This window comes from Astyanax mexicanus, chromosome 11 (genome assembly GCF_023375975.1).
Source record: "Astyanax mexicanus isolate ESR-SI-001 chromosome 11, AstMex3_surface, whole genome shotgun sequence".
NCBI lineage: Eukaryota > Metazoa > Chordata > Actinopteri > Characiformes > Acestrorhamphidae > Astyanax > Astyanax mexicanus.
The window spans coordinates 44,088,117-44,115,579 of NC_064418.1; the positions used below are offsets into that span (position 1 = coordinate 44,088,117).

The 27,463-nt window shown below is 38.7% G+C and overlaps 1 long non-coding RNA gene across 1 annotated transcript; it reads left to right on the forward strand.

The window, feature by feature from the left end:
- Positions 1 to 4,093: 4,093 nt before the first annotated feature.
- LOC111194873 (uncharacterized) lies at positions 4,094 to 27,248 on the forward strand. The gene is made up of 3 exons (XR_002651318.2): positions 4,094 to 4,221; positions 8,407 to 8,520; positions 26,620 to 27,248. It is a non-coding gene; the product is annotated as an uncharacterized LOC111194873 (long non-coding RNA).
- Positions 27,249 to 27,463: the final 215 nt, after the last annotated feature.

Consider the following 27,463-nt stretch of genomic DNA (forward strand, 5'->3'; position numbering starts at 1 on the left):
TGCACGTCTTGCTGGTGCATTTGTGACCAAGACAGCAAGTCTTTGTGATGTATCAAGAGCCACGGTATCCAGGGTAATGTCAGCATACCACCAAGAAGGATCAACCACATCCAACAGGATTAACTGTGGACGCTGTAAGAGGAAGCTGTCTGAAAGGGATGTTCGGGTGCTAACCCGGATTGTATCCAAAAAACATAAAACCACGGCTGATCAAATCACGGCAGCATTCAATGTGCACCTCAACTCTCCTGTTTCCACCAGAACTGTCCGTCACCACAATAAATTATTGTGGTCTAAAACCAGGTATTTCAGTTTCATTGTCCAACTCCTGTAAATATAATCATTCAATGGGTCATGGCTGAGAAATGTATTACAGTGATTTCTTTACACTGGTTCTGATTTACAGTAAAACTTAAGCCCTATCCATATGTGACACTTCTACTCAGTGATAAAACTCTTGCATCCAGACTGCAATTGAAAAAACAGGAGGACCAGTAAGTTTTTTGGCTTTCTCGGCCACATGACATTGCTTTCAGTAGCCCCTCCATTTCCAGTCACTGTTGTGTTTACGTGGATCTCTGTGGAAACACCACCCAACATGTAATTACTGTGCGTAGCAGTGGACAAATAGCTATTCAGAGATGTGTATCCGGAAGGGACTAAAATAACCAGAGGACCACGGAGTTCAGCAAAAAACAGTAGATAATTCAGCCTGTAATTTTCTCAGAGGACATCTGAGAAAAACATGTATATGGTCATCCCAGACAGGTATAAAATCACAGAGGACCCCAAATAAAAGAGAAAATATCCCCAGGACCCCCTAAGAAACTAATCCCATCCAGATAGGGCTTTATTTAACTTAAAATGCACTATTTGTACCACTTAAAATCAATGATTCATAGTAAATTACACTACATTATGGAAACATTGAAAAAAAAATCCAGAGTATGAAGGAACACATAAGGAATCATGTACTAACTTAAAAGTGTTGAGGCTGAGGCTGGTAACTCTGATAAACTTATCCTGTGCATGAGAAGTAAGTCTTGCTCTTTCTTTCCTGGGGCGATCCTGATAAGAGCCAATTTCACCATAATGTTTTTGATGGTCCTTGTGACTGCACCTAAGAAAACGTTCATAGTTGTTGACATTTATCGTATTGACTGACTTTCATTAACTTAATGTCTTTTTTAACCTAGTTGAGTATTTCTTGTGTACCATGATATTTGTCATTTTAAGTAAAATTAACGTTGTTGTTTTATTCTATAAACTACAGACATTTCTTCTGAATTCCAAATAAAATATTGTAATTTAGAGCATGTATTTACAGAAAATGAGAAATGTCTGAAATAACAAAAGATGCAGAGCTTTCAGACCTCAAATAATGCAAAGAAAACAAATTCTTATTCATAAGAGTTTTAAGAGTTCAGAAATCAGTTCAAAAATATTTGGTGGAATATCTCTGGTTTTTAATCACAGTTTTCATGCATCTTGACATGTTCTCCTCCACCAGTCTTACACACTGCTTTTGGACAACTTTATGATTTACACTCCTGGTGCCAAAATGTAAGCAGTTCAGTTTGGTGGTTTGATGGCTTGTGATCATCCATCTTCCTCTTGATTATATTCCAGATGTTTTCAATTTAGTAAAATCAAAGAAATTCATCATTTTTAATACATGTACATACCTCATATTGCTCATATTGTTTTGTGCTGGAACGAACAGGCTATGGTAAGCTCAGACCATGAGCTGTGTTTCAACCCTTTTCACTTTTCTTACTTTTCACTGCTCATAAATTACAAGCACACATAAACGCCAGACTTGAACACATAGTGAGATGGTGCGATAACTACTGCACTTTACAGCATTCTCTCTCTCAGCCTCCGTCCTGCAGCAATACTCTGCTCTCCTACCATTTTACTCAGCCATGCTGCCAGCCAGCCATTCCTCTCCCAGCAGTGCACTGTTATAACACACAGGCTGAACTGTTTTCCCAAAGATATCAATCAGAACGTCTCTGCACACAGCACAGATATGATTTTAATAGAGTGTTTTAATAAAAAAAGGGGCAACTGATTGGCAAGAGATAGAAAGAGATCAAAAGGATATTTTTAAAGTGAAAATGTGCTTTTTGGAAATGCAATTCAGTTTCAGTTTCACTATACATATGCAAAATAAAAACAAAAATATGCAAATAATGCTTTAGATTATTGAATATTTAAACTATTACTTGTTTTTTTCTGCCAGTAGAATTTGTAATTCCATATATTGCAAGTGCAATGCTGATTAATAAAAGTTTTAAATAATATTATTATTAATAATTGTCAAAACCTGAACTGTAGATAACTAAAATTACATTATAAAGATCTAAAACTGCGCTTATTCTAATTAGAGATACAGTCATAGTCAAAAGTGTTGGAACCCTTGAATTTTTCCTAGAAAATTAGGTATTTCTACCAGACAATTATTACAATTAGGACCCATGATGCAAACACAGCTTTCTGACACTGGGTCCTGTTAGTGTGGTACACAATTAACCTCTTTTTTTTCTAATCTGGTTTCAGTTGTGATTTTTATATTGTCTACACTTGTTGCCACATGTGAATTTAAACAGGTATCACATGTTTGAAACAAAGTTATTTACCTAAAATTATATTTTTGGGTCTATTTTAGTAAGGATACATACATCAAAGTGAGCAAGGGTGTCGCCATGTTTCTAATGGGGAAGCTGGAGAAAGCTCCAAAGGAAATAAAACTGCAATTCTAAAAAAAAAAAAAAAACGTTTTCTTTTAAAGTCAAACGAGTGCTGCATGTTAATCTACACAGATTTCTCTCCTGAAAAGTGTTTATTTAGATGAGTGAAACACTTCTTTTTATTTACAGTAAGCTTAGATTTCCAATATTTATATTCTAAGGGTGAGTTTTCAGTGCAGTTTCTGCAGCACTAAGGCTGGGTGCAGCAGCATTAGCATTAGCCACTAATTGCAGCGCTAGTGAGACATAAATGCCACCTGATAGCGAGAGCTAGACTGAGAATGTAACGCCAGACAGAGTGGAGTGACGCTAGCCGAGTCAAATGAACAGACAGGTTTATTAACAGGCTGATAACCAGATATTACAGATATTAGAGCCAAACAAACAATAATCTCACCAAATACCAGAGCCGTAGTAGTATAAACAGTCCGTGTTCGAAACCAAAAGACAGTCCAACCAAGCATTAAATCCAAAAGGGGAAAAACAAGAGACATAAACCGATAAACCAGAAAAGAGGGTCGAAACGAGAAGGCACTAAAAGAAACCATGAGAAATGCTTAGTATGCAACCAAAGTCGACAATACCTCGCAAAGATAGTTTACATAATGCAGCCTTAAATACAAAATACTTGATGAGCAAAACCCGGAACTTCCTCAGAACACAGGTGAATCTGAGCGTCGGAGCATAACGTGATTGGGCGAAGGAGAGCGACTGGCGATGACGTCATAAATCATAGGATTCTGGGAAATGGAGTCCGGTAGTGTGGAAGGAGAGTCAGGCTGCGTAACAGAGAAACCCTAAGTGTTCCGGTAACCCAGGGTGCAATCAGCTAGCGGTTCATCCCACGTAGCTTGTTTTAACACAGCAAACACAAAGACTACAATCGCCTCTGAAGGCCAAAAGAGCTAGTGCTGCGGTTAGCGGCTAATGCTATTGCTGCTGCACCTAGCCGTAGTGCTGGAGAAACTTCACTGAAACCTTTACTGCTTCACTGCTCCTTAATTCTACACACTGCTAGTTTTAAACTCCTTTCTGTACATTCAATGTATGATTTAAGATTTGAGACTTCACACCATAAACTACAATTTAGCTTGTGTTCAACTGATTCAACTGACTGCAGGAATCCAAAGCATCTGGGTCAATACATGCAGTACATCTGCCTTTACTTTAGAGCCAAAGAAACATAAATAGCAAGGAACTCCTGTCCTTTAGTGGAAATGAGTGATGAGGATCACTGACTTGTTCTGTTAACAGAGTGTTCCTACACCCCACAGGAATGCACCTATTATTGTTAAGCATTTACTGTAACTAAAAAAAGCCAGACATTGGGTGGGCTCTGTCCTAAAGCCAGCCGGAACTGGAGCAGCCTGTCTGCCCCAAAACTACCAACCATGAAGAAGAGAACGAACCAAATCACAGTGGGAATACATTGACTTTGAGAAAGAAAGAAAAAAAGAAAGAAAGAAAGGTAGGTCCTTGTTTTTTTATTGTCTTAAATAAATGAATGGTTATGAAGCAGTTATAGTGGGGGAAAGAACAACAACTGTAAAATAGCTATACAAAACTAATCTACTGTAGAGTGAATGGTTAGACATGCAGCACACGTTACCATGACAGTGTAGCTTGGATAGTATAATTAACCATATAACTATAAATACTTATACAATTAATGTAATTGCTATATTCAACATCTTACTGCTTTTAGACAAACACTCATAAGAAATGAAAATGTAAAAGGGTATGACATGAAGATTGACCCAGGGAATTTATTACATAATTGGTAAAGATGTTTACTATTTACACTTGGTGGCACTGATCTGTTAATCTGTTAAACACACAGCTGTCTGCCATGTACTCGAAGAAGGACTGAGAAAACAGTGCAGTGTCTCTGTTGCAACATTCATGCTGCTTTGCTCTGTTATGGAGCTTCTAAAAATTAAATAAATGGACGGAATTCCACATTCAACTACAGTTAAGTTCTGGATTAGGTTTAGGTAATGTAGATTTTGTTTAGATAATTTATATTGGGTTAAATTAAAAAAAATAAAAATAAATAAAAAACTAAGTTTAAGTTAAGGTTGAGGTAAAGGTTAAGTTTAGGTTAAGGCTGAACAGCACAGTAAGAGCCTAAATGAAAAATAGCTGTTTTCTGCATAACAAACACTTTTTTATATTTCAGCCCAAAAAGTCAAAATTCAGTCTCTCAGAAAATGTGAATATTATATAAGACCAATTGGTACTTTTGACAGTGTGGGCAGTGTGCCAAGTTGTGCCTGCTGGAAAATGAAATCCACATTTCCATAAAAGTTATCAGCAGACAGCAGCATGAAGTGCTGTAAGATTTTCAGTCATTGACGAACCATCATTAACCATCAATAAGTTTAATAAATTTAATTTGGAAATTATTTGGAGTCTGGAGGAAGAGTGGAGGAGTTTTCCTGGAAAATCTTACATCACTTCCTGCTTCCCTCTGCTGACTACTTTTATGGAGATACGGATTTCATTTTCCAGCAGGACTTGGCACACTGCCCAAACTGCCAAAAGTACCAATTGGTCTTATATAATATTTGAGTTTTCAAATGGTTGTTTAAAATAGATCAGTCTGTGTGTAATACATCTATATAATATACAATATATTTAGCTTCACATTTTGAACTGAATTACTGAAATAAAGTAACCTTTTTCAATGATATTCTAATATTTTGAGATGCACTTGAGACCTGTGAGGCTATGAGGTCATATCTTTCCAAATGCTTTTTTTTTTTTCTTTTTTAAAGCCAAAGCCTGAATTTTCATGGCACGCATAGAAAACACATTGAACAAAGAGGATAAAGAGGATTTGTTTTTTTTTCTAAACCATATAATTTAAACAATAATTTAAAGCAATTCAGTTCCAGGAGCTGTTTAAATAATCAGTTTACCCCATAGAGTGTTTGTAATCATAGCCTATAAAGGGATGCCTTCAAGCTCAGAATAGTGAGTGGTCCTGAAGTTCACAAAAGCGTCATTTTTGGCTGTCAAGTGTGTTGTTTGGCTGGCGTGTTCTATTTAATGCCTGTGGGAGTGAACACGCCCGCACCCAACAACTACACGCCGGTCTCTGTCCTTTAAATCGTGAAATTAAGCTGTCGCTCGGCTCCTGCCTGTCAGCCTGCACACTAAATGGGGGAGACTGGGAGCCCTGATATGCCATAAAGGCGTTTTCGCTCGGCGCTCTCCGGCGAGTTAATGTGGGCGCCCGAGCGTCAGGGTGCGCCGATGTCTCCGCCGGGCCAGAGACTGTCAATCCGGCAGATTCTGACACATGAGAGGGAGCTCAATTACATCCTGCAGGGCCGGGCCCATCCACTTAAGGGATATTACTAATGAAAGAGATGAAATGCGGAAGTGGAGTCGAGCGGAGCCTCGCAAACTCTGCAATTATGATTCCTGTGGCAGACCAATTTGAGCTCATTTGTCAGGATGGAAGACAGGGGGCTGCCTCTTATTCCGCGGATTGTGTGAACATTTGCAGAAGCGCACAATTTCCCCGTGCCACTCTATTATTTCTCAGAGGCAGCACGCAATTATGCTGGAAATGGGAGGATTCACTACCCTGCTGACAGTGGAACCCGATGTACCAGGCTTTGATATTATTCTGAGAATTCTGATTTAGCTGTTGTTTTTAGAATACTTTGGCCTCCTAATTCAATTGATCTTTTTTTTTTTTAGTATATAAGCCATAATGCATTTCTATGCAAGTGCCAAATAATAATAAAAAAGAACCATAATGCTCAGGAAACCGTCAAAAATCAAACAGACAGACTCTTAATGATGTCAGGAGCCTGAATCACTTACTGTATCTGTTCAGCAGGGTTCCTGCTAGCAGAGGTGTCAAATAAGGACATGCACATACTTTTTTACCGTACTTAGATAGAAATGTTGGTATATATTGTATATATTCACAAAAATGAAAATATACGAGTATTTTGATTTTTGTCGATTTTTAGTTTACTACATAATTTGAACAGACACACTGTCCCTTACACTGTGTCAAAATATCTTGATGAACGGACCAATAGAAATACTTCAAAATGACATGAAATAAACTCTTTTACATTGACTTCCTTTGAAAGTAAAGAAGGTTTTTTCTCTCTCCTGTAAAGTTGATATATTTAGGAGACACTTGTTTTAGGAGATACTTGTTTTTCATTGGACAGCAACAATATATTATAGATATGTAATTATTTTTCACATTACATTTTAATTCAACTCCTTACATTTTAACACAATTGTCTGTACTTCTACTTACTTTTAAAAAATAGCCTTGTAACTCCTGAAGTTTGAAAAAGTTCTACTTTTGTCTTGTCAGCACATAGAATATTTAAAACATAATATATATATATATATATTATTTTTTATTTTTATTTTTTATTTTTTTTCAAAAGAGCACTGAATGTTAATCTACACAGATTTCTCTCCTGAAACCTGTTTATTTGAGTCAGTAAAGCGCTTCCGTTTATTTACAGTAAGCTTAGATTTTCAATATTTTTTCTAAGGGTGAGTGTTCAGTTGAAGCAGCATTAGCATTAGCCGTTATCTAATAGCTCTAGACTGAGGAACCCTGAGTGTTCAGGTAACCCAGGGCGCTATCAGCTAGCAGTTTGTACCATATAGCTTGTTTTGACACAGCAAACATGCAGACTACAGTTACTACAGTTCAATATACATGCCTCTGAGCGGTGAAAGAGCTAGCGCTGTGTTTAGCAGCTAATGCTAATACTGCTGCACCCAGCCTTAGTGCTGGAGAAACTTCACTTACCTTTTCACAAGGAGTGTTGCTAGAAGAAGAACAGAAGAAGCATATACACATACTTCTACTTTACTTAATTTCTATTCCTTTCATTTTAACACAATTATATGTACTTTCTACTCCTAACATTTAAAAAAAAAAAAAGTTACATAAAAATCTGCTTTTATTTTGTCAGCCAACAGAATATTTTTCCAAAGTTCTGGGAATCATAAAGAGGTTTGTTTGGCAAATGTTAAAAGGACCTTTGTTTTTTGTGTTTTTTTTTTTTTTTTGGTCTGCAGTGGTTTCTGCCTTGGAACTCTTCCATAAATACTCTTTCTTATTATTGAGGGGGTGTAGCCTGCAGATTTTTAAATATAATTTTTTTGTGACCTCCTTGATTAGTTGGCCATGCCCTTTTGGAGCAATTTTAGGATTTTAGATTTTCTCTATTTGTGAATAATAGCTCTAACTGTGGTTCACTGGAGACTCAAAGCTTTAGAAGTGATGTTGTAAGCTTTTCCAGACTGATAGATGCCAATTACTTTTTTGTTTTCTTGGGCCATAATGTGCTGCATTTTGAGATCTTTTATCTGCTTCCTGTTGTCAGACAGGCTCTTTTTAACGGATTCTTTAATTTTGCAGGTTTGGCAGTAATCAGGCTTAGTTGTGGCTTGTGAATTACTTTTTTCACATAGGCCTAGCATTGTTTGGATAGCTTTTAAACCATTATTTAAAAACTGCTTTTCATATTTATTTAGGATATATATAAAATGTATGTATGCCAAAAAAGGCAAAAATAAAAGAAATATGTAAGAAGCAAAAAAAAAAAAAAAAAAAAAAAAAAAAAAAAATGTTTCACTCATCTTTTATCATCCGCAGTGACATCAATGCCAATACTGATTAACTCTGTTCTACAGTAAAGGCTTGAGACGACGCCAATATATGAAGCAGAGTGGCCCTGTCATTTGGAATGTCCTTTCCACCAATTTGGAGGTAAAATCCTTTGACTGAGTTATTGTGGAGAAATGGCAGCCTTTAAAGCGAAGCTTATATCCTCTGGGAATGCCACTGTAGTGGAACAGCTTTTTATAGTGAGGGCAATAAGCTATAAAGCACTTAAGATGTTCTGCCCTGTCTATAATTCATGGACTAGCTTGACATTTGGGTTTAGATAGAAAGACAGAAAGATAACCTTTGTTTAAGCAGGAAGGCCAGCTCCAATCTAAAGCCTTTTTTTTTTTTTTGCAGGGAGGCTTTTTAAAAATAACAACTATAAAAGCAGCAATACTGATGATAATAATAATAATAATAATAATAATAATAATAATAATAATTATTATTATTATAATAGCAGAAACTGCAACAGAACCAATTCAATTATATTAAAGTATGTATGTTAATAAAACCAACAAAATCAGGTAAAGCAGGTCTCATAGTTTATTTCTGTTGGAAAACTTTGTTAGAAAAAATGTTGCATCTTTATTGTACTGCTGAAAGTGTAAATATACAATACAATATACTTTTATTAAGTTCAGTTTATAGAGAGTAATCAGAGTATGGAGAAATTGTGCAATACATTATTTTGCTTTTATCTGTTCAATAGTTTATAGTTTCTGATTTATATGTGATAATATCAAACAATTAAACCCCATTATATATATATATATATATATATATATATATATATATATATATATATATATATATATATATATATATATGTACTATGTTTTTCATGTGGTAGAACAAAACAACTGCCTTTACTTTTGAATGATTGTTCAATACTAAATGTGTTCATTATATAAAAATAGTTTTCATTTCTCCATAAAAGAAATATCATCAAACATATCGAATACATATAGGTAGGACCTAGTTGTTACCTGGATGCAGAGGTGGAAAGTAATGAATTACATTTACTCACATTACTGTAATTGAGTAGATTTTATGAGTAATTTGTAATATTTTAAGTAGTTTTTAAAATATGTAATTTTACTTTTACTCAAGTACATTTTGACACAAGTAATTTACTTCTCTACACTGTAAAACTACCAGTTACTGAGAAAAAATTAAATGCTGGGGGGAAAAAAATAAATTGTAAAACTATAAAAATACGGGTTATAGTCACTTATATGACCATAACATTTTACAGTAAAGAAAAAAAAATGGATCATAGAAACCTATGCCACTTGCTCTTAAACATGTTTTATGGGGTGCTCTGAACAAATACTGCCTGAAAGAACCAAATTATTATGTGGAATAATAGTTCATTAAAAATGATTTAATTTATGATTGTTGTACTTTTTTACATCAAATAATTAAAAGTAACTATGTAACTTTTACTCAAAGTACATTTTAAATTGAGTACTTTTTTACTTTTACTCGAGTAGAATTTTAGATGGGTACTTTTACTTTTAATTGAGTAGAATTTTAGCAAAGTAAAGGTACTTTTACTTAATTACAATTTTTCAGTACTTTTTCCACCTGGATGTCACATATGCATATTTTAGCCAGTCAAACAATAACTAATGCATAAATAATGGTACTTCCATATTCAGTGTTCTTATTTGATTGTTTGTGCATTATTTAATTTTCATTTAAAGTAATATTATCAAAAGTTAATTTTCTTTACATATTAGAATTGCATTTTCCATCTGACTCGATTGAATTGTTCTATTTAAATTAGTTTATTTATTTTTTAAATTTGTTTTATAATAAATTTTTTGATACTATATTTTATATTGTCTATTTTGCACTTCTTGTATGGTGTTCTTAAGTGCAAGAAAGATGCCTATGAAATAAAGTGCATTATTATTATTATTATTATTATTATTATTATTATTATTATTATTATTATTATTATTATTATTATCTGTAGCATTAAATTACATTAAAATTACAGTAAAATAGAATATTATATAAATAGCTATAAAGTACCTGCATCTAAGCATTTTTCAACCCAAAACAAAATCACACACTCACTATATATTTATTCAATAAATTTACTTTGTGTTACTTTTAATGGGACATAAAATAAATGGCTGCAGATGTTATTACTTACTGAAACATCACCTTAGCAATTAAACTGAGCTCTCAGGACACTGACTATCTGGTTTAAAATTGATATAAAATATTAAATAGGTTGCAGATATTGTGAATGAGCAGCCTGTTTAAAGTCACGCTGAATAAGCGATGCTGTGAGAATAAGTGATGTTTTAGTAAAATGGAGTCAGTAAAGTGAGGCCGGGTAAAACGGGCTGTATATCTAACTGTCAGAAGAGATTAACCACAGGCAGCTAAGGTTGTAAGTGGGCATCGTAAATAAATAATAATACAGACTGCCTATGTGTACACATACTGATGTTCAGCCCACTTTCCTATTTAGTTTGCAGGCATGCATGACAAGATAGTTTGAACGTCATTGTGCCTAATAATCCGGTGCACATTATGTAGAATGAATTTTACCATGTAGATATTTAGGAGCAGTAAAGCCACTTCGCTGACGTTTCTCCAGCACCAAGGCTGGAGCAGTATTAGCATTAGCTGCTAACTGCAGAGCAAGCGTTTTCACAGTTTAAAAGTGAGTATATTGGACTGTGGTCTGTGTGTTTGCCGTGTTACAACAAGCTACGTGGAACAAACCGCTAGCTGATAGCTAGTTTCCTCTGTCTAGCCCTATTTGGTGGCATTTACATCCCGCTAGCACTGCAGTTAGCAGCTAATGCTAATAAAGAAACTTCACTGAAAACTCATCTTTAGACAAAAACATTGGAAATCTAAGCTTACTGTAAATTAACGGAAGCGCTTTACTCACTCAAATAAACCGTTTCTCTCATTTCTTTCACTAATGTGGTCATGGAAGTGATAGATAGATAGATAGATAGATAGATAGATAGATAGATAGATAGATAGATAGATAGATAGATAGATAGATAGATAGATAGATAGATAGATAGATAGATAGATAGATAGATAGATAGATAGATAGATAGATAGATAGATAGATAGATAGATAGATAGATACTTTATTTATCCCGAAGGAAATTTAGGCAAGTGATTGGAACACTTGCCAGTGCCTAACCACAGAAAATATTATTTTATTTACACTTTACACGACTTTCGATGGGATTTGCCCATCTGCTAATGAGATTTAAGTGACCCAATTTTAATGCGATCACATTGTGTTGATTGAATCACCAAAAACGTATATTCATGCCTGACGAAAACAGGCTCTAAGTGTCCTCTGGCAAACTACAGCTAGGTTTTTAATGGGGAGTCCTAATTGGCTACTTGGGTTTCCTGTTTACTGTTTACTACACTTTATTTCAGTGTTATCTACCAAACTCTGGCTCCATTCAGAGCTCTGTTAATTCATGCGGGCGCCAAATAAGCAAGGTGCTGCTGAGAATAGTGAAGCTGATCACAGTTTGCAGCTTGAGTGCGCAGTATACATCACGTCTGTCCAAGTAGTATATTCATTATCCATCCCATATGCAAATGCCTGAATAACAAGGTGGCCCTATTCCAACCACGCTAATGATGCCATTAGCACACCTCTAATGTATTCCGAGCCATAAAGAGCTCGTCTGTGTAATGTGCACTCTCGCCTTTTCCCGTTCTCCCCGTTACACGTGGCAGCTGAGGAGAGCGTCTGGGTTATGATCATCAATAAAAATCTAAACACTAATGTTTGCGCTGTAGAACCGGATCAGACGCGGCACCTGGCTCGGCGGAGCTGAGGAGCGCTGCGGTGATCCAGGCACGGGCGAGCAGGTAATTAGCTAGCATCCAGCCTGCCTGATACAGTGCAGACATAACGTATCTCCAACAAAGCAGTTATGGACGATTACCAGCACGGTTTCAGGTCTTCTGTTTGATTTATAGACGCGTGAAATTGCGGCATAAAGTGTCGAAAGGCTGACAAACACATTGGAACGCGCTGCTCGGATTATATGGACTGGATCCAAGCCTCATTTTCATTAACTGGCCTGAAATGGCCCCGATGCCCTTTAGAATCTCATGGCTTGAAATAAAATTTAAACGGATGAGCTCTTCCCTGCTTGTAGAGACAAATGATCTGGCAGCCAGAAGCATCGCCGAGATATAGTATAGGTATAATGACAGGTGCTTGTCCGTTATGAGGCCAGCACTCATATCTCCACCACACATAAAGGAAATCCAGACACAAATGTGCTTTTATCTGGGTTCTGGCATTTTGTGAAATAGGACCGGCTCCAATTCAAGAGCTCCGCTCGCTAAAGAGAACGGCCCATTTCTTGAGGCCCTGCTCTGCTCTGCTGGAGTAAATGACCAGGTTAACATTCAGATATGAAGTGCCCTGTGTGCTCATCAATTGAAGAAAAACGAACGTCTGACAGAAGCACGTCGGCCCACTTCTGGAGTCATACCTGGATTCATACCTGGATTCATACACACTCCACTGAGGAGGACGGCAGCAGCAGCCTTTTTCTGCTTATTGTACCCGTGGCACAACATCATTGACCCTAAAATGTGCTGCTTCAAGCAACCACGCCCTTGATGACTTCTGGAAAGCCGTAATTATTATTAAAGGTGCGCTCGAGTGTGGATGTGTACATACTGTACATACAATCTGCTGGAGTCTGCCATTTTTTTTTTACTGTGAGTAATGCAACCTGGACATTTTGATCATATAGTAAATCAAATCTAATCAAATTTGTTTGATATAGTGCTTTTTGCCGTTGACATTGTTGCAAAGCACCTTTATGTTAGGCTGTAATACGTAGAGATGTCCCAACTATACAATCCAGAAGTTTCAGACATATTATTTTCATCAAAATACAGTCCCAAGACTTTGTGTTAACTAGTTTGAAAAGGGTCGGTGTCATGATGGGGTACAGAGTACAGACACGTGCAGATGTAGATAAATAATTTAATAGAAGTAAAAGGCAATACCAAAAACAGGAGACAGTCCAGGGTTCATGCACGGGGAAGCCAGTGTAACCCAGGTTACTAAAGCTGACACCCTTTAGAGAAATTACCCCTAGTAAGTATTATAGATTATCAAGTCCTAACGAATAAGATGAAAATAATAAAATATTAATTAATTAAAATATTAAAGAACTAAAAATATAATTAATAGGAATTTCTTTGTGAATTGAAATTAGAAAAAAAAAGAACTAAATAATTATTTCAGAAAATACTTATTTTAAAAATAAGGCAACTATTTCTTTAAATCTGACCAGCAGTGGTAATAGGACAACCCCTATCGCGCCAATTTTATCCAGTAGAAACCCTGAAACAGATCACGCCACTAGTTTAACCAATAGATAACTCTGAAGCAGCCTACTGCGCGGGAAGACCAACCAATCAGCAGCTTAGTAAGTTAGTCTAGTACCCCCTGTGTGGAAAACGCATTCACTCTTGAGTTGGAAGCTGAACCGTGCGGATCGCGGCACAGCTATCGCGCTGAGAATAGAAAGCTACGTTGAGATATAAGTACCTCATACGTGAGTAATGCTTATTAGCCATCGGTACTAACGCTAGACGGCTAACAAGCAGTTCGGTCGTGTAAACCGGCGAGAGGATTTGTAACAGAGACGGAGTTATTCCGAGCGGGGAGCGAGTCTGTACCGCGGATCGCTTAGTCATCGCCGCGGTGAGCCGAGTCTGTACAGCGGATCGCTTAGTCATCGCTGCGGGACACAGAGTCTTCACCGCGATCGCTTTGTCATCACCGCAAGGAGCCGATTCTTCGCTGTGAATCGTTTCGTCGCCCGAGCGGGAGCCGAGTCCTTGACGCGGATCCCAGACTAACAAAAAATAAAAATTCCGGATCGGATTTGGCCAGTTTCCCTGGGGATGAATCTTACTGATCTGCTCTGACCTGCCGCCTGGGTGCGAGAGTCCAGTCGAGTGGGACACGAGCTGGCGAGCCACGGTCCACGGAACTTCGTACCCGAGCATTGATTCTGAGTATCCCATATTTTTGAGGTTGGACTGTTTTTCCAACTACTCTGAGTGAGTTACACTGCGCTAAACATAATAGACTGAAGTTCTCTAATCTCTAAAGGTTACTGGAAGCGCTAAACCTTCACTAGAGACTTTTATCTTGTTGAAATCCACACCTTTACTATATTTCTTTTATTGAATTTAATTGAATGATTGGGTTGAATTCTTTTGAACTTAATTTACTGTTGAATCATTTATTTTTGTTATTTTGTTATTTTGGTTAATTGTTTGGTTATATTGTTACTGTGAAACATTGGGAATCATTTATTCTGTTGGAAAAAGAAATCTGAGACTGAAAACTGTGTAAATTATATTATAGAATAATATAAATACCATACTTACCTCTTAACCTGCAAAATAGACAATACCTACCTTAAATACTTACCATAATTCCCTAATTATACTTACCTTAGATATTGATCCAAAACCCCTAACTTAAAACCTAAAATAAGGAAAAGAAACCGATGATTAAAAACCCTAATAAAACCTAAAATACTAACACTGAGGACTGAGTAATAAAATAGTAAATACTTTCTAAATATATATCTAAAATATTATAAACGTCTAACACTGGGTATTATGTAAAATATTTATAGAAAGAGGGAAACAAAATTGATACATACCTCTTGGTGAATACCATTGTTTATTATTTGTTTTATTGTGATACTGTGTTTTCTTTGATCTTTTTTTTTTTTTTTTTTTTTTTTATTTCCTTACCCCCTACCCTGTTTACCTATTGAGACCCCTATTTTTAAAGTTTTAATACAATTTCTGTAATTTTACCCCAGTTTAATTTTGTGTCTTTATTATTGCTGCTTCACGAGCGAACCTAAACTGGTCCATCAGTTCCCTTTGTCCATTCTAAAATTAAACTTACCTGTAGTCACCTCTAGGGAGCGCTACAGAGCTTGGCGAGCCAGCCAGGAGCAGTTAACACTAAAAGACACTAAAATAAAAGCCTCTGCCCAACTTACTATAATTATTCAAATTAGAGTGCCTTGTCAACTAACAGATAACCTAAATAGCCAACATGGAATTAATAGAACAAGAAGCTGTTGTGGTGGCAAACTCAGTCCTCGTTAGTGGTCTAACCGAAACTGAAACTGATAATGATCTAACTACCTACTTAGAGCAGCATGGTCCCATCAGTCGAGTACTCCGCATTGATGACCCAACATCCTCATTTCATAGAGCTGCAGTAGTTGAGTTCAAAACTGCTCATGCTTTGAAAACACTTAAAGCACTTCCACACACCTATCATAGCCCTAGCCAAGAAGGTGTTGCTTATCACCTAAAAGCCCTAGCCACAGTGTATGCACCTTCAGCCGCTGAACGCGCCACCCACTGCTTCCTGGAAGAATTAAGGAAACTCTCAAATAAGAGTGGTAAACCGTTCTCTGAACTCCTACAAGAACACCTCTCCCTGTGCAGTGAGTCGAGCATACCTAAACCAGTTCATGATGATACCAGTGTAGAACACCCAGCAGCTGCTGTTGTGAGTGATGTTCCATCGATTCATCAAGCACCTTCTTATTCACACCGCCCAAGTGCCGTATCAACTGACTCTGGAACACAAGCCAGTGCAAGTGTAAACATCCCATTGTGCGATGCAAACCCACCTGCAGTACAGCGCGTCGTCGTTGAGCATATAGTGAGAAGTGAAGAAGCTGCTTCTCATTCCCATGCAACCATAAAACTCCGAACCTTCTCAGGAAGAATTCCTCATCCCGCTCATGAGGTAGATTACGACACTTGGCGTAACAATGTCGAACTTCTCCTGAGAGACCCTGTCTTGTCAGATTTACACCGAGCCCGTAAGATTCTGGATAGTCTTCTGCCTCCAGCCGCCCACCTTGTAAAGCATTTAGGCCCGATGTCTGCACCCAAGGCCTACCTCGAGTTGCTTGATTCAGCTTTTGCCACGATTGAGGAGGGCGATGAACTTTTTGCAAAATTTCTAAATACTCTGCAAGACGCAAACGAGAAGCCATCGGAATATTTCCAGAGGCTGCATTCAGTGATGAATAGAGTTACGAAGCAAGGAGTTGTACCTGCTGTTGAAGCTGATAAACAGATACTGCGTCAGTTCTGTCGCGGATGCTGGGACAATGGGTTGATCGCTGACCTCCAGTTAGAGCAGAGGAAACATGAGCCCCCACCACTCTCTGAAATGTTACTCCTGCTACGTACGGAAGAAGAGAAGCAAGTAGCCAAGGAGAGACGGATGAAAAAACACCTTGGAGCTGTTAAGCACCGCATTGGCTCTCATGCTATTCAGGCAACGAATGAGGCTGAAGGAAAAGAAGAATCACTGACCAAGATGGTGAAGGAGCTAAAGACACAGATGGGTGAGTTTCATGGACACCTCAAGGCCTTAAGATCTCAAAAGAATCCCACTCCTTCTGAAGATATGTCCGAGTTGAGAAACCAAGTTGTTCAGCTTCAGAGTCAAGTAGCACGTCTACAAACCAGTTGCACCTCTGAGAAGAAAGAACTACGCCAGGATGACAAGGTGAGATGACCTAACAAAACTGTGAGACATAATCCTCCAACCACTGTCTCTAAGCCAGCTGATGGGAGGCCCAGAGCCTGGTATTGTTTTTCGTGTGGCGAAGATGGACATATAGCTGCTTCATGCCAGTCTGTCCCGAATCCATCTTTAGTGGCCACTAAAAGAAAACATCTGAAGGAAAAACAACGAGCGTGGGACTTGGGAGAAACCTCCGAACCCTCTTTAAACTGATGTCAGGCTCTGTCGAGGGACGGATGGAGGCTGACCATGTGAAAAGTCCCCACCCTTACAAGATGTCAGCAAAGAGTAATGCTGTTCATGCAACTTCACAAAACCAACTACCGCATAGGCTGGTAGGAACCAAATGTACTTCCCGAGTAACTATCAATGGTCACAGCCACGATTGCCTTCTGGACACCGGATCTCAAGTCACCACAGTTCCTCAGTCATTTCATGAAACCTGGTTGCCCCACATAAGTGTTAAACCCCTTAGTGATTTGCTTGAAGTAGAAGCAGCGAACGGACAGCTTGTACCATATCATGGATACATCGAACTGACCATCACATTTCCCAAAGAGATATTGGGCACCACTCTGACTATCCCCACCCTAGCCCTGGTAGTTCCAGATGCAAATGGCTCAACCCAGTCTTCTGTACTGATCGGTACCAACACCTTAGATGCCCTCTATGAGAGCTACTGTGAAGGTAGCCCAGAAAAACCTCTTCCACATCGCTATGGGTATAAGATGGTACTGCAAACGCTTGAAATCCGACACAAGCAAACAGACGACAGCCGAGTAGGAGATGTACGACTCTCCAGCCAAGAACCACGCGTCATTCCTGCACGTCAAAGTTTAGTGTTAGAGGGTTCAGTGACCACCAAAAACCCAGAGACCAGAGTCGTCATACAACAACCCACTACTCCTCTTCCAGGAGGGCTGATAATCACAAGTAGTTTACTTACCTTACCTAGCAAGCCCCGTGCCAGATTGCCAGTAATGTTGAGGAATGAATCAGATCACGACATAGTGCTTATGCCCAAACGAGTTATAGCTGAGCTACATGCAGTGCAGCAGGTTGTCCCTAGTGTAACCCCTGCAGAGAAATTAGCTTCAAAATCCCAATCATCTACCCCTACTCCAGGAGTGCAGATTGACTTTGCTGATTCTCCCATTCCCGAAAGATGGAAAGAAAGGATAACTCAAAAGCTTAATGCCATCCCTGAAGTTTTCGCACACCACGATCTTGACTTTGGTCATTCAAGCAAAATAAGACACCACATCAGACTAAATGATGAGACTCCCTTTAAACAAAGGGCCAGACCCATACACCCCCAAGACATCAATGCTGTGCGCCAACACCTGGAAGAACTGCTAGAAGCTGGAGTGATTAGAGAATCTGAGTCATCGTTTTCATCTCCCATTGTCGTAGTCCGAAAAAAGAATGGTGACATCAGGCTTTGCGTGGATTACCGCAAGTTGAATCTGCAGACAGTGAAGGATGCCTATGCCCTGCCAAATCTTGAAGAGACTTTTTCGGTGCTGAGTGGTTCCCAATGGTTCTCAGTGCTAGATCTGAAATCTGGTTACTACCAGATAGAACTAGCAGAAGAAGACAAACACAAGACCGCTTTCGTATGTCCATTAGGGTTCTGGGAATTTAACAGGCTGCCGCAGGGGATTACCAACGCCCCTAGTACTTTCCAGAGGCTCATGGAGAGATGCGTATCTGACCTGAATTTAAAAGAAGTCATTGTCTTTTTAGACGACCTTATAGTATTCTCTGCAACCCTGGAAGAACATGAGCAACGGCTGCTCAGGGTCCTTCAAAGGTTAAAAGAGTACGGGTTGAAATTGTCCCCCGAAAAATGTAAATTTTTCCAAACATCTGTCAAGTACCTTGGACATGTCGTATCCCGGAATGGTGTTGAAACTGACCCTGAAAAAATCAAAACTCTTAGAGACTGGCCAAGTCCGAGACACCTTAAAGAGCTACAATCGTTTTTAGGATTCGCCGGATACTACAGAAGATTCATACAGGACTACTCAAAAATAGTGAAGCCTTTGAACTCCTTAACCATTGGTTATGGTCCTGCGAAGAGAAGCAAAGTGAACTCTGGGAAATCTCCTCTTTTTAAGCCTAAAGAACCCTTTGGATGCCGTTGGACAGAGGAATGTCAATCCGCCTTTACCACAATCATCGACAAATTGACTTCAGCCCCTGTGCTAGCGTATGCCAATTCCAAACTCCCGTATGTTCTACATACTGACGCAAGCACCACAGGTTTAGGAGCTGCACTCTACCAAGAACAGGATGGACAACTAAGAGCAATCGCCTTCGCTAGTCGTGGACTTTCACACAGTGAGTCTAGGTATCCCGCCCACAAGCTGGAGTTTTTAGCCCTCAAGTGGGCTGTAACTGAGAAGTTCAGCGACTACCTCTATGGCAATACATTCACAGTCATCACAGACAGTAATCCCTTAACCTACATCCTAACCTCTGCCAAACTAGATGCCACAAGTTACCGGTGGTTGTCTGCTTTATCCACTTTCTCATTCACCCTTCGGTACCGACCTGGAAAACAGAACCTAGACGCTGATGCTCTTTCCAGACGTCCTCACGACCATACAATAGATGACCCCATCTCACAGAAGGAAGAGGATAGAATCCGTCAGTTTACCTTGAAGCATTTGCCAGAGCTTGCTGACAACACCAAACTTGACACTGAAGTAGTTCACGCCATCTGTGAAGCTCGCTTAGTACGCCAGTCTTCAAATAAATCCTCAGAAGGTTCCAGAATCCCATTTGTAGAATCATTGGCTTCAAATCCGGATTGCCTACCAGATGACTTTGTACAAGATGAATTCCTTGATGGGTTCCCGCTAAATTCTAGAGTGCCTGCAGCAGAAGTCCGTGACAAACAGAACTCGGATGTGGCTATTCGAGAAATAATCTCTTCTTTAAAGGGGGGAGGGGTGCCATCTCCGTCAGTAAAGAAGGAGATCCCACAGTTGTCCCTTTTGTGTCGAGAGTGGAACAAACTGTTCTTGAAAGACGGCATACTGTATAGGAGACGCCAAGGAGAACAGGAGATGCAGTACCAACTGGTCCTCCCTGAACAGTGGCGAGACATGGTCATGACAAGCCTTCATGATAATATGGGTCATTTAGGTGTAGAACGCACCTTAGATTTAGTAAGGTCACGATTCTACTGGCCTGGAATGGCACATGACATCAGCCACAAGATTAGAACTTGTCGCCGCTGCATCCTACGTAAAGCACCGCTGGAGAGAGCTGCCCCTTTGGTCAACATCCGAGCTACCAGACCTCTAGAGTTAGTCTGCATGGATTTCCTTTCGATTGAGCCTGACCGAAGCAACACAAAAGACGTGCTGGTCATCACCGATTTCTTCACCAAGTACGCTGTAGCCGTGCCTACCCCAAACCAAAAAGCCAAGACAGTCGCTAAATGTTTGTGGGAACATTTCATAGTTCACTATGGCATTCCAGAACGACTCCACAGCGATCAAGGTCCTGACTTTGAATCAAAGACAATAAAAGAATTATGTGAAGTGATTGGTACACACAAAATTCGCACCACACCATACCATCCAAGAGGGAATCCAGTAGAAAGGTTCAACCGAACACTACTAAGTATGATTGGAACCCTAAGAGAAGAACAAAAAGCCCACTGGCATGACTTTGTAAAACCTCTAGTGCACGCTTACAACTGCACCAAACATGAAAGCACCGGATTTACACCCTACGAGCTTATGTTCGGGAGAAGACCACGATTACCGATTGACCTCATCTTTGATATCTTTCCTGGTCAGCCAGAAGGGAAATCTCACTCTCAATATGTGAAACATCTCAAAATGCGACTAGAGGAGAGTTACAAGCTAGCCATGGGGAACACAACTAAGATGGCAGAAAAGAACAAGACCAGATTTGACAAAAGAGTGGTAGAGTCTACTTTGGAGGAGGGAGATCGAGTGTTGGTCAGGAATGTAAAGCTACGAGGCAAGCACAAGCTGGCTGACAGATGGGAACCTACAGTCCATGTTATTGTGAAGAGAGCAGGGGAACTTCCTGTGTACACTGTCAGACCTGAAAATCAAAAAGGACAGCTGCGCACACTACACAGGGATCTGTTGCGACCCTGTAACTTCTTGTCGACAGAAGATGTAACTCCCAAAATCAAGGTAACAAAACCTAGGACAAGAGCAGCATCACATATAAATGACCCTGAAGAATCTGAAGTCGATTCAGATTTTGATGAAAGCCCCATTCACTACTACACATACCCACTCAGATTCAATCCAATAGAAGCAACATGCTCTATTGAGAACCCACCAAAAACAACCTCTGAAAACATACCTGAAGTAATCTCTGAGAATTTACCTGAAAACCTACCTGAAATGATTCCTGAAAACTTACCTGAAATGATTCCTGAAAACCCACCTGAGGATAGGGATGTCTTTCCCGAGTTACCAGGAGAAACATCACATATCACACTTGTAGCTACTGATCCTACTGTACACCAAACTGACTCCAAGGACACACCCGAACAAGTGGAACCTGAAAGCAAGATGGAAGAAGAGACAGAAATTCATCAACAGTCTTGTATAGCTGAAGAGGATGAAATGGAAAACCCAGTGAGACACTCTACTAGGTCTAGAACAAGAGCCAAAAGATTAACCTACCCTGAGTTAGGGAATCCCCTCATCTCCGTAGTACAGTCACTATTTCAAGGCCTAAGTACTGCCTTTACCCAGTCCCTCCTAGAAACCCCTTATGGGAACCCAGATTCACCTGATTACCATGCCCTTCGCATGCACAGGGACGTGCATACCGTTTAAGGCGGGAGGATGTAACCCAGGTTACTAAAGCTGACACCCTTTAGAGAAATTACCCCTAGTAAGTATTATAGATTATCAAGTCCTAACGAATAAGATGAAAATAATAAAATATTAATTAATTAAAATATTAAAGAACTAAAAATATAATTAATAGGAATTTCTTTGTGAATTGAAATTAGAAAAAAAAAGAACTAAATAATTATTTCAGAAAATACTTATTTTAAAAATAAGGCAACTATTTCTTTAAATCTGACCAGCAGTGGTAATAGGACAACCCCTATCGCGCCAATTTTATCCAGTAGAAACCCTGAAACAGATCACGCCACTAGTTTAACCAATAGATAACTCTGAAGCAGCCTACTGCGCGGGAAGACCAACCAATCAGCAGCTTAGTAAGTTAGTCTAGTACCCCCTGTGTGGAAAACGCATTCACTCTTGAGTTGGAAGCTGAACCGTGCGGATCGCGGCACAGCTATCGCGCTGAGAATAGAAAGCTACGTTGAGATATAAGTACCTCATACGTGAGTAATGCTTATTAGCCATCGGTACTAACGCTAGACGGCTAACAAGCAGTTCGGTCGTGTAAACCGGCGAGAGGATTTGTAACAGAGACGGAGTTATTCCGAGCGGGGAGCGAGTCTGTACCGCGGATCGCTTAGTCATCGCCGCGGTGAGCCGAGTCTGTACAGCGGATCGCTTAGTCATCGCTGCGGGACACAGAGTCTTCACCGCGATCGCTTTGTCATCACCGCAAGGAGCCGATTCTTCGCTGTGAATCGTTTCGTCGCCCGAGCGGGAGCCGAGTCCTTGACGCGGATCCCAGACTAACAAAAAATAAAAATTCCGGATCGGATTTGGCCAGTTTCCCTGGGGATGAATCTTACTGATCTGCTCTGACCTGCCGCCTGGGTGCGAGAGTCCAGTCGAGTGGGACACGAGCTGGCGAGCCACGGTCCACGGAACTTCGTACCCGAGCATTGATTCTGAGTATCCCATATTTTTGAGGTTGGACTGTTTTTCCAACTACTCTGAGTGAGTTACACTGCGCTAAACATAATAGACTGAAGTTCTCTAATCTCTAAAGGTTACTGGAAGCGCTAAACCTTCACTAGAGACTTTTATCTTGTTGAAATCCACACCTTTACTATATTTCTTTTATTGAATTTAATTGAATGATTGGGTTGAATTCTTTTGAACTTAATTTACTGTTGAATCATTTATTTTTGTTATTTTGTTATTTTGGTTAATTGTTTGGTTATATTGTTACTGTGAAACATTGGGAATCATTTATTCTGTTGGAAAAAGAAATCTGAGACTGAAAACTGTGTAAATTATATTATAGAATAATATAAATACCATACTTACCTCTTAACCTGCAAAATAGACAATACCTACCTTAAATACTTACCATAATTCCCTAATTATACTTACCTTAGATATTGATCCAAAACCCCTAACTTAAAACCTAAAATAAGGAAAAGAAACCGATGATTAAAAACCCTAATAAAACCTAAAATACTAACACTGAGGACTGAGTAATAAAATAGTAAATACTTTCTAAATATATATCTAAAATATTATAAACGTCTAACACTGGGTATTATGTAAAATATTTATAGAAAGAGGGAAACAAAATTGATACATACCTCTTGGTGAATACCATTGTTTATTATTTGTTTTATTGTGATACTGTGTTTTCTTTGATCTTTTTTTTTTTTTTTTTTTTTTTTTATTTCCTTACCCCCTACCCTGTTTACCTATTGAGACCCCTATTTTTAAAGTTTTAATACAATTTCTGTAATTTTACCCCAGTTTAATTTTGTGTCTTTATTATTGCTGCTTCACGAGCGAACCTAAACTGGTCCATCAGTTCCCTTTGTCCATTCTAAAATTAAACTTACCTGTAGTCACCTCTAGGGAGCGCTACACCAGCATCAGAGATAATCCAGAAATCGGCAATGTGAAACAGTCCAGGTCAAACACAGTATAATCCACATTCAGAGGTAATCCAAAAAATCGGCGTTGAGCAAACAAAACAAAGGTCATACACAGAAAAACAAACACAATAATGTAACGCTTTGTAAAGTGGTATAAACCAGGCAATTTGCGGCACCAGTGAGTTTGTGAAGCGTCCTTAAATACCCTGGGGTAATCAGTGCACCGGGCTTTCTAGCAGAAGCAGGTGAGGTGTCACGTGAGTAGGTGTGTGCGTGATGTCAGCGTGTGGTGCGTTCTGGGTAGTGTAGTTATTAGGCTGCAAACCTCCTTTAGGGCCGAGTGAGAGAAGAATAGAAGCACCTATAGCACCAGACGTGACAGTCAGGTTGCAGTCAAGAGCCTTTTTTTTTATTCTATTTTCTAATTTGCTAAAATAAGAACAACCCCTCATTCTCATTGCTTTTAGTTTAACATTTATGCACAGCCAGCGGTATCACAACTTAGGAGAGTTCTCAGAGGGTAAATAAATAATAATAAAAAAAAATGTTTAATATGTGAGTTTGCAGTGTAGAACTATTTTATAATAAAGCATGAATATACAATATGATACATAAAACTATATAAAAAAAATCAACATTAATCAGAAGCACATCTTATCTAAACTATGGGGTTTGTGTAATTTATACAAACAATAAAGACAATAAACATCAGACTGGATTGGCAGAATCAGACAGGATAAACATGTTGAATATGATAATATGGAAAGAAATTTTGATTAATTTGAAAATCATTTAACATGTCAGCATATATCCATATTTTATCAATAATTAAGATGGCTAGTAAATTAATACAGTTATTAACAGAAAGATCTGAGGTTTGACTGTATGAATTAATGTGGCATCACTATTTAGCAAACAACAGCTAGTTGTTGCCCTTTCTATTTATGTGTTGTAACAAACAACAAAGTGCTTATTAATGGTTAATAAAGTATTTACAACCTAATTTATTACATTAATACACCCTTTTTATAATATTTTAATTCGGTATATTAATATTAATAAAGATTCCACAGTGTCCTCTCTGTAAACTGCTAGTGTGTGATTGGTATTTGTGTACAGCAGGCAGGAGATGGGACAGGTTGTTTGTACAGAGTGACAGGTGATGGAGACCTGGCTGACCCGGGCTATCAGAGCAGACCCCATGGGGATGGGGATGATGATGGAGGCTGAGAAAGCCTTGGCGGGCAGTAATCCCCTGAGTGACAGGACACTGAAGGGCTTGACATACACACTGTTGACCGCTTTGCCCGTCCCCTCTCTCTGAGCACCATGCAGTGGTAGATCATGTAGGACACTGGACTGTGACCAGCTGCAGAGAAAGAGAAACAATAGAACAGTCTAGAATAGAAAAGAATGTGCCTGATTCACCAATATCCTCTTAAAGATTTTTAACAACATACAGCTCATCTGTTATGGAAGTAAATTGAAGCAAATTAAGCTTCAAAAATTAATGCAAATAAGCTGAATTCCATGGCATAACTGCTCTTAACTGTGTTTAATTAATTAATTACATTTACAAGAAATGTATTGACAACTATAACCACTTATATCACACTATACAGATGCATCTTAAGAAATTGTAATATAATTAAAAAGTTACTTTATTTCAGTAATTCAGTTCAAAATGTGAATCTCATATATTATATACAGGGGTTTAAAAAATGAAACTGAAACACATATGATTTTAGTGTGGGATTTTAGGTTTCATGGCTAAATTGGAGCAGCCTGGTGGCCAATCTTCATTAATTGCACATTGCACCAGTAAGAGCAGAGTGTGAAGGTTCAATTAGCAGCTGACTCTGACTTACCAGAGTTCAAAAGAGAACAAATTGTTGGTGCACGTCTTGCTGGCGCATCTGTTACCAAGACAGCAAGTCTTTTTGATGTATCAAGAGCCACGGTATCCAGGGTAATGTCAGCATACCACCAAGAAGGACCAACCACATCCAACAGGATTAACTGTGGACGCTGTAAGTGGAAGCTGTCTGAAAGGGATATTCGGGTGCTAGTAGATATATTACACCCAGAATGATCTTATTTAAGCGCTTATTTCTTTTATTGTTGATGATTGATTATGGCTTACAGCCCATGAAAACCCAAAAATCAGTGACTCAGTGAAAATTAGAATTTTATATACAAACAATTGGTACTGTTGGCAGTGCGGGCAGTGCTCCAAGTCCTGCTGGAAAATGAAATCCACATGCTGTAAGATTTTTAGGGAAAACACTGCACTGACTTTGGAATTAAGATAAATGCAAACTTTACTGATTATCAGTAATAATTTGGAGAGACATGTCATCTGCTGCTGTTGATCCACTGTGTTTTATTATCAAGTCTAAAGTCAGTGCAGTTCTGTTGTCCCACAAAATCTTACAGCACTTCATGCTTCCCTCTGCTACTGACAACTTTTATGGAGATGTGGATTTCATTTTCCAGCAGGACTTGCCACACTGCCCACACTATCAAAATACGACTTGGTCTTAAATAAAATTATAATTATAATAATTTGAGGTAGAGGACGACAGTGAACACACACACCAAACTGCTTCTTATCCTGGGAAAAAATACAGTGTTTTTGCAAATTGGAATTTTTTTTTTTGTCCATATGCTTTTTCCTGTGTGTACAGTTTACTATTCTCTGTGATCGCAGAGCAGGAGCTCAGCGTACAGTGTTTATGTTAACTGGGTGTGAAAAGGCTGTTTGATTGACAGGCACTGTGTTTGTTCTTCCTGGCAGGAGTGCAGAACTGGGCGGAGTACAGTGGGGCTGTTCTTCTTCTTTTCCGCTGATTTCTTACATCTCTTGATTGCTAATTGTGTGATTGCGGAAGAAGGCTACACAAAACCGTGCTACTGTTTACTACAACCACTGGAGAAACCATGCACAAACAAACAACACAGGATCTGAGCCTCTTCTACAGTCATTCCTGAAGATCTATGGAGCACATTCATATAGCAGAACAATGTGTGATGGGATGGCAAAGCCATTTCTAGTCCAACATTTCTAGTTTAAACTGCACACATAATATTGCCAGATCAATGTATAATTGGCCCTGCAGCTGCTGTTCACAAAGAAAATAGATTTTTTTTTTTTTTTTTTTGTACATAACGACATGAACTGAATTGGGTCATAATTGTGTTTCTCAAGTATTGTGAGAAATAGCTATTGAGCTTTACACATTACACACACACACACACACAGCCCCGGTGTTGTAATACAGTAGAGCTGTTATACTAAGAGCAAGAGCAATACAGCTGAAAGAACAAATGCCTGGACTTCATATATTAAAAAAAAGAGAGAAATAAACATGAACTATTAACATTTGCATACAATGATCATAAAATAATGAATTTATTTGCACTTTCTGTATGGCTGACATCAGTTATTCTCTCAATATGCACAACAACGGGTGTTTATTGTTATTTTGCTGTGTTTAACTGCACTTCCTCCATTACAAAAGACTCTACATTTATACTTTATATTTTATAGTATGTTTATATGTATCATCAAATCATCCTTACATTTTTTGTGCATAGATATTGCAACTTCTATCTATGTTATATCTATTTTTTTTAAGATT